Source organism: Pogoniulus pusillus, chromosome Z (assembly GCF_015220805.1).
Source record: "Pogoniulus pusillus isolate bPogPus1 chromosome Z, bPogPus1.pri, whole genome shotgun sequence".
NCBI classification, from domain to species: Eukaryota; Metazoa; Chordata; class Aves; order Piciformes; family Lybiidae; genus Pogoniulus; species Pogoniulus pusillus.
In genome coordinates, this window is record NC_087309.1 from 64,997,672 (window position 1) to 65,005,615 (window position 7,944).

Genomic DNA, 7,944 nt, shown 5'->3' on the forward strand with positions numbered 1-7,944 from the left:
GGGAGGCCCTGGGAGAGGCTAGACAGGGCCAGTATGTCTTATCAGCACCATCGAGGTCTAGGTGGACAGTTCCAGATAGCTGCACGTATTTTCACTTCATCTATGTACTTCATGAGACCAAGGTATCAGCTGTTCACTAACAAATTGATGGAAAGGCCAAAGGAGTGTGCAGTGATAGTATCTGTAAGGACCTGAGTTTGGTCCATAACACAAATAATCAAGTCATTTGATTATAGTGGTTCACCTGGCCTTAATATTTCTAATATTAAAAGCACATTTTAATTTTGCTTGTTTTCAAAAGTCACTTTATCGTGTGAGATGCAAGTGATTTTATTGAACTGGTAATCAACATACTCATGTTGGACAACCTGAAACTGTTAAGAGTGATGTAACACAAATATTAAGGGTATCTTCTCTCTCTCCCTTTCTTTCCAGTCTCACAGTAATCCATTACTAGGCTTTGAAATCCAGCTTTGCACCATTCTGTCTTTGGACTTGCAACTAACTCCTTAGCCACTTAAGCTGCCTATCTACCTTATTCCTTGGTTTTCGAGTTAGGACTTCTGTATGTTCCTGTATGGAAAGTTTTCCCCTGGTCTTGGTTAATCATGTCAATTGTTTTCTTGCTGCAGGTCACTTTTTTCTTTTTCCATCCCTAGGAGAGAATATCCAATTTGTGTGGCACAATCCTACTTTTATGATTGTTATTGTCCTTGCAAAGAATATCATCCTTATTCCACTGTGCCCAAAAGTAAAGCCCTCCCACCTTTTGTTTCTGAGCAGCATAACCTGCCGTTTGTCTCTGTAACTTGCTCCATTTCCTCTGGAATATATTTACCTTCTTTTCACAGTATCACAGTATCAACAAGGTTGGAAGAGACCTCATAGATCATCAAGTCCTTATCACCTCTTACTTCTTCATCTGTAACTGAGTTAACCTGACATCTGATTCGAAAGAGGGGAATCAGGTAAAAGGTAGTGCTCCTCTGAACACCTAAAGAAAGACAAAGGCAAGCAAAAGTACTACATGTTATAGGCAGACAGTCCCACGTAGTATGTGCAAAAACTCCCACAACAGGTGCGCAATTAAGACAGAAGTAGAGGGGAAAGGACCAATTAATGCTGTCTTAAGAAGAAAAGGGAATCAAATACACATATCTACATAGTGTACAGGAAGTTTTAATTCATTCAGCTATTGTTGTCTATAAGTATCAGATGTCCTCAGGCAGCTAGGCAGAAATGCATTGCTATGGTAACATGCAGCAACTTCAGAAAGGTCACAGCAGACCTTCATATTTCAGCTTTGAATGTGACCTACTGGTGTGCAACTAGTGCATGAAAATGTTAACAAACCCTGGTTAAACTCCATTTGGCTGCTTTGCCACAGTCTATAAATATGAGTCACCTTTTATGTAGTACAAAGTTCACCAGCTTTCTAAATCAAACACTACTGTTGCAACAGGCTACTAGGTGCTTGTTGAACCATAATGTGTAGCACAGGCATGAGATACCAGAATTATTCCACGTGTATGCAAGATGATATATTCTGGTCAGTGATACAAAGGAGTGAGAATCAGTAGATCAGGGTAATACAGGGGGCCTCACCATACATACAACTGGTGATCCGTAAGTTTTTATTGATATGTTAGTGTGACATTTCTCTCAAACTCATCAAGCTCCATTGAGAAATGGAGTATTGAGAAGCAGTGCTTAGGCATCCCATTTCATTAGCAGTGTTAATCAGACTGCAGATGCTTTTCCCTCCATTGAGACTGGAGCTGTTTACTTCTGGATAGCTTTCTCAGATTCAGGAAGAAAGCCACTCACCCACAGTGCTCAAAACCAGCAGTAAAATTAATTTAATAAAAAAATAGTGCTAATGTAACTGTTTCTAGATTAATATCCTAATGTGCTTCATAGTGTAGCATTGTCCTTTTTTCAAATCAGAAAGTCTGGGCAAGCAGCAAACATGACTTTGCAAAAGGGCATTTTTTAGCTCGGCCCTAACTGCAGTTCCCAGATGCACAACACCACTAGAAGGCATGTCCAAGTCAGACGTTCAAGATGACTTAGAAGGTGACCTCTAGTTCATAGAGTTTTAATTTTCCCAACTATAAAATTCAGAGCTCATTTTGTTGATAAATAAATGAGATTCATTAAGTGACTTTCAGTCCTGTGGCCAGCTTTGGTCTATAGTCCTGCATAGATAATTCTTTCCCACAAATTTGTAGCAGAGGGTCAAGAGCATTAAGAAGCCAAAGAAGGAACGTGAAAAAAAAAGATTCTCTGATAGCTTCTCAGATGAAGTAAGAGTGACTGAAAATAGAAGGGAGAGTAAGTGGGGCAGCTGGACAACTGAGAGCTAGCTAGGCTGAACCTTAGCTTACCAGCAACAGGCAATTCGTCAGTGAGCTCTTCTGACTTAAGGAACAAGATTCATCTAAGAATGACTCACATTTACTGTAAACAGATCTGTTTAAGCACTGTGAGGCTCATCCATGTTGATTTCCCTTTCTGGCTGTGATGGCTTGGGTGTTACCTGCCCCCCCAAACTTTAGAAATCACCCAGACTAGTCTCAGACAGCTCATGGAATATAAATGAAGCTATTTATTTACAGCTAGCACAATGTACAAGCAGATATTTACAGTATATGCAGTTATATACAGACATATACAAGGTAAAAGATAATACAGAAACACAACTCCCCTCCCAGAAACCTGAGTCCCCAGGAGGGGCTCTCAACCACCTCTGCACCTTCCCCCTGCTCCTCTCAACCTTACCCCAGTCCCAAGGAAGAATAGAGGTTCAGTCAAGAGGTTAAGAAGCAAAGGTGAGTGGAAGGTGAGGTTAGGGAGTAAGATGTTGCTCAGCCAGCAGCCCAAGGCAGAGTGTGAGACAAAATGGCGAGAGTGCTATCTAATGTTTTCATTTCTTGTTCAGCAAGACTCTGAGGGGAGTAGACATCACCACTGTTTTCCTTTCACAGCCTACGATCTAGTTCTTCTCACCAAAACATTCTACCCTGCTTCAAACTAGCACACTGACAGGGAATTTCCTGGTGACCTGCATTAGGAGTAATAATAAATCTTGCATAGAAAACAGAGCACATAGATTGCCAAGAGATATAGCAATACAGGTGGAGCACAAACTATCTGAAATATCTGGCACAGAAATACTGGGTTCTCTGTAATCTGCTTTTTTAAAAATGCCTTTTTTCAAGTAATCTGATTTGTTAAGCGGCATCAACCAACAGCTATTTAGGCAATTATTTTAAATTCCACTTTGATACTTTAATCCCAGATGATTTAATAGTTCTCAAATTTAAATATCTCTTTGACTGGTATCTTGCCAACAGAATAGAATCCAAACATCTGTTGTCTTCTTGTATAGTTGAAAAGGGCTAGCAAATTGCAGAAGAGCTGCTTTGGAGTGTCAGTTTCTCCTCTGGGCTTGAATAATGAGCTATTTAACTTCAAAATGCTGTGAACGATGCTGCTACCTTCATTCTATCACCAAAAAAAAAAAAAGCTTCAGTGCACAGAGATATCCATGGATAATCTTCCAGCAGGCTTAATAAATGCTCTGAAATATTGCAATTCTGAGCATTAGAACGATATTGATTCTGATGTAAAGGATTTTAAAGACTGGATGAGGCACTCAGTGCCATGGTCTAGTTGACTGGCTAGGGCTGGGTGATAGGTTGGACTCGATGATCTTGGAGGTCTCTTCCAACCTGGTTGATTCTATGATTCTATGATTCTATGATTCTGTATTGGAGATGTTGTGGAGCATTCCAAATCCCTTCTTAACACACACACACACACACACACACACACACACACACACACACACCCCACCTCCATAGGTTTGAATGGGGGAAGAGGAAGGCACAAAAACTGCCTTCTCCCTCTTCTTGCAGGCTCGAAGGGGGAATAGCAAAAGGTGCCCTTCCATATGTGTACTGACTCATGCTGGAAGTGGCTGGTGTTTGGCTGGATTCTTTGTGCCCAGTGTATATATGGTAAGTTAACATATTGTCTAGGAAGAATCACAGAGTGAGAGGAAAAGCATGGAGCTCCTGCCCTACAGAGTTCCCATTTTGGAGAGTTTCCACTTTTCAACAGCTACTTTTGCACAGCTCCTGTTTTTGCACCATCCTGTGCAGTCCTGCTCTTGGACGGTTTATGCCTCTTGCCCACAGGTCTGCAAGCTCAGCAAGTCCGTAGGTCTATTTGAGAAAGCTGCTGGCAGCACCAAGATCCAGCTTCTCTCAGACCACACTCTGTCCTGGCTTCCTGCTCGCTGCCCTGAGCTGGGGAACATGGCAGCAGTTTGGCTTTCCCCTGTACTGCTGAGGCAGTGGTGCTCCACAAATCTTTTCCCTCGTGGAATCTCTGTCTGAAGACACTGAGACTTTTGACACGTGCGTCCACTATTGGATGGAACTTGCAGTTTCAGTGGCTGCGGACAGAGGAACTCAGCAAGAGATCATCACTAAATTCCTACTTCACCTCCATGAGTAAAAGCTGCTTCCCTAAGCTTCTCTGCCTAGCCTAATTTATAATTGGAGTAAAGCTGTGTTGTAGCTTAGTCTTTTCCATGTTCTGACTTTCCTAAATCACTAAACTTGCTCATAAGCATCCTTGTGATGATTTCCTGACTGAATTAGAGCCCGTAAATAAACCTTGACTAGTTCTGTGTATAGTTTGGGGACAAGGATTTGGAAAAATAGAAATAATTCTATTTTTTATAATTCCTGCCTCAGCCAGTTAACCCAACCAAATCAAGAGAATGGTGAGTTACAAAGCTATGCACAATAAACTGATTTTTGAGCTATTGGCTATTCCCAGGTTTGCCTTAATGTATTATTCATGCACAGCAAGCATCAGAATAACTCCATGTTTAGGAGTTGAATCAATTTCTACTGAAACTTGTGGAAAAGCTTTAACTGGTTTTGTAGCACCTGTATCTAATATCTAGCACTTATGTAGCTTTATGTTTGATACAGGATGGGGAAAAGTTTTATTAATCTGCGCAAGAAAATGTTCTTCATCTGAACTAACTAAATTAAGACTTAATCTTAATCAAGCAAAAGTGTCTGTAGGTTTTATACTGCGGGTGAGTGTGGGAAACTTGGTTAGCTTGTGCAAAATGTACACCTCCACTAAGTGCACATTCAGTAGGCTAATTTAAAAATACCCTTTTAAGAGAAGGCTAAGAGACATTACCAGCATCTTCCTATACCCACCTTTGCAAGTGGAAGAGGTTATTTTCCCAAGCTATTTGTCTTCATTTGCTATATGAAGTTACTTTTCCCTTGGATTTATTCAAACGCTTCCCGAGAGTGTTTCTTAATTTCCAGCAAGATCACCTAAGCTTGCTCAAACAGGTTCAAGGCAGTCAACAAACAACTCACCTTAGGCTATGGGAGGATGTGCCTCAGACAGAGTCACAGAATGGGACCTTCAAAGGTCATCTTGTCCATCCCCCCCTGCAGTGAGCAGGGACATCTCCAGCTAGATCAGGTGTGTCAGGGTCTTGCATCAAGTTTGACCTTGAGTGTCTCCAAGAGTGGGGCAGTAGTTCTAAATACTCTATCCCCTGAAGTTCAAGGAAAGCTAGTAAAACAGGCACTGGAGGTTGTTGCTTGCAATCCTGTTTCCACTTAAAGCAATGAAGTACAGACATCAGTAAGTCCATGACAGTCAAAGCCTGTAACAGCAGCTGAAATAGAGCCCAGAAGAAGAATCTGCACTTACAACAGAATGAAAAATAAAATATCTGTAAGCTTACTTGAATTTCTGAAAGTGGAAGATGTTCAGCATTTATGCTATACTTTGCTGCATGTTTTGAAGATTACAAGAAACTGGTCTTTATTACCACTTACCTCATTATTATTCTATCACCTGTGCTATCTGTAACACCAGGGCAGGATTCCCTCAGTCATGAATTTTCACAGGGGTTTTCTGTCAGCTCAGTAATTACTCAATGTATCCACTTGTATCGAGTTCACATGTAATTAATGGATCAACTATATTAATCCTTCATTTGTTATGGAGGGAAGCTGTCACCTTTATTTCAGGATATTATGACCCAGTATTCTGAAACTTGTACTTGTACTTCTATGCAGAATAATAGCTTGAAAGACATTTTAGTCCATGAAATCATGGTGCTCATATTTCTCTGATGGCACTTCAAGTGGATCAAATGCAGAGAAAAAAATATAGAAATAAATGGAGAAGAAATTGCTACCCTAAGCTGCTCTCAGCTATCCACAGCTCCGTGCCACATCAGATGTCAATGTCCTCTCAGATCTGCCAAATGATCCCGTTGTGTAATACTACCCAACCCATGTCCATAAAAATAAACTGGGCTATTTCAGATAGCTTTAAGAATGTTGCTTAGTCATATCACATTGCCTTGTGTGGAGCAATGAATTAATAATTCACACAAGGAGCTCAACTGCTAGATGTGAAGCATTGATAACCCTTAATAAAAGATAACAATGTGTTCTATCAGCATTGGTGAAATGTAAAGTGGTTTTTGTTTACCCTGTATAACACTCTTATCATGCAGTGAGATCATCACAGAACAAAACTTGGATGAATTACATTCTCACCAAATGAAAATTTCTTATGCAAGTAATCTTTCCTAGGATTTCACTTCAAAACAGTTTGCATGAGGGCTCAGCAGTGTACCTTGATAAACTATTTGTAAATCCTTATTCTGTAACCAAATGAACCACAGATGTTGAGCCCTTGAAAGACTCTACACTAAACCAGTGAAAGTGTGCCCATAAGAGGGTTCAGGTCAAAGGTAAAAACAGCTTGAATTACATGTGCAGAATAAAAGCAAAGTACATTTGCTGTAACTGCATATTCCAGTCTTACAATGGATCACCTAAGAAAGAGTGCAGTTTGACTACAAAAGGGAAAGATGTAATGGAACGCTCAAGGCCATCAGTTTCTTTTGGGGAATGAATCAACACTAGCTGAAGCTCCAGTGGGATTTTGTTTGTAGATTTTCTTAGACGTACTCCTGAAAGGCACATGCATCACGTACACCTGTTACAGAATGATGTAGCTCCTCTCCTCGGCCAGACTTTTTCTAATGGCAGACTTAATTCTGCTTTCTAAGATCCTAGTTTCCTGTGTCTGGACAGTCACTGTTTGTTGTTCTGATTGTTAGGCATGCTCATAGGTGCATTTTTCTCCGAGGACACTTTACAGTATGACTGCTTCAAACACCAAACTAAATGTCAGCCCTTTTTGCATCTATGTATTTACAAAATATGCACAAAATTAACAAGAACTCTGTTTTATCCTTTATCCTGTAAAGCAAGATATCAGAAAAGTATTATCTCTTAGTAACTCTAAGCACTGTGAATGTATTCTTCCTCCCACTGGTTTAGCTGTCCGGGTGGAGGGCTCAAGGAGGTGCTGCACAGGCTGGCTGCTCCATAAAGTAGGGGAGCTGAGGGAGACCTCAAAATCTTGCTGGCTGTCGGCTTGTCTCACAGCTGCTGAGTAAGATGAGTAGAACCCGTACAGGAATACTGGCTTTGGCTAGGATAGCATTAATTTTTTTACATAGTAGCTCCATGGTGCTATGCCTCGGATTTGGCTGGGGGTGAGAAGCTGGAAGGGGACAAGTTCAACCCACCTGACTAAAGGGATATTCCAGACTATATGATGTTGTGCTCAGCAATAAAAGCTGGGGGAAGAGGGAGAAAGGGAGGACTTTTGGAGTTACAGTGTTTGTCTTCCCAAATGCTGTTACGTGTGAGGAAACCCTGCTTTCCTGGGAATGGCCATCTGCCCAGAGGAAGTAATGAACTAATTCCTTCTTTTTGCTCTTATTTCATGCACAGCCTTTGCTTTAAACTGTCATTATCTCAACCCAGGCATTTTCTCACTTCTAACCTGTTTCTTTTCTGCCACTGG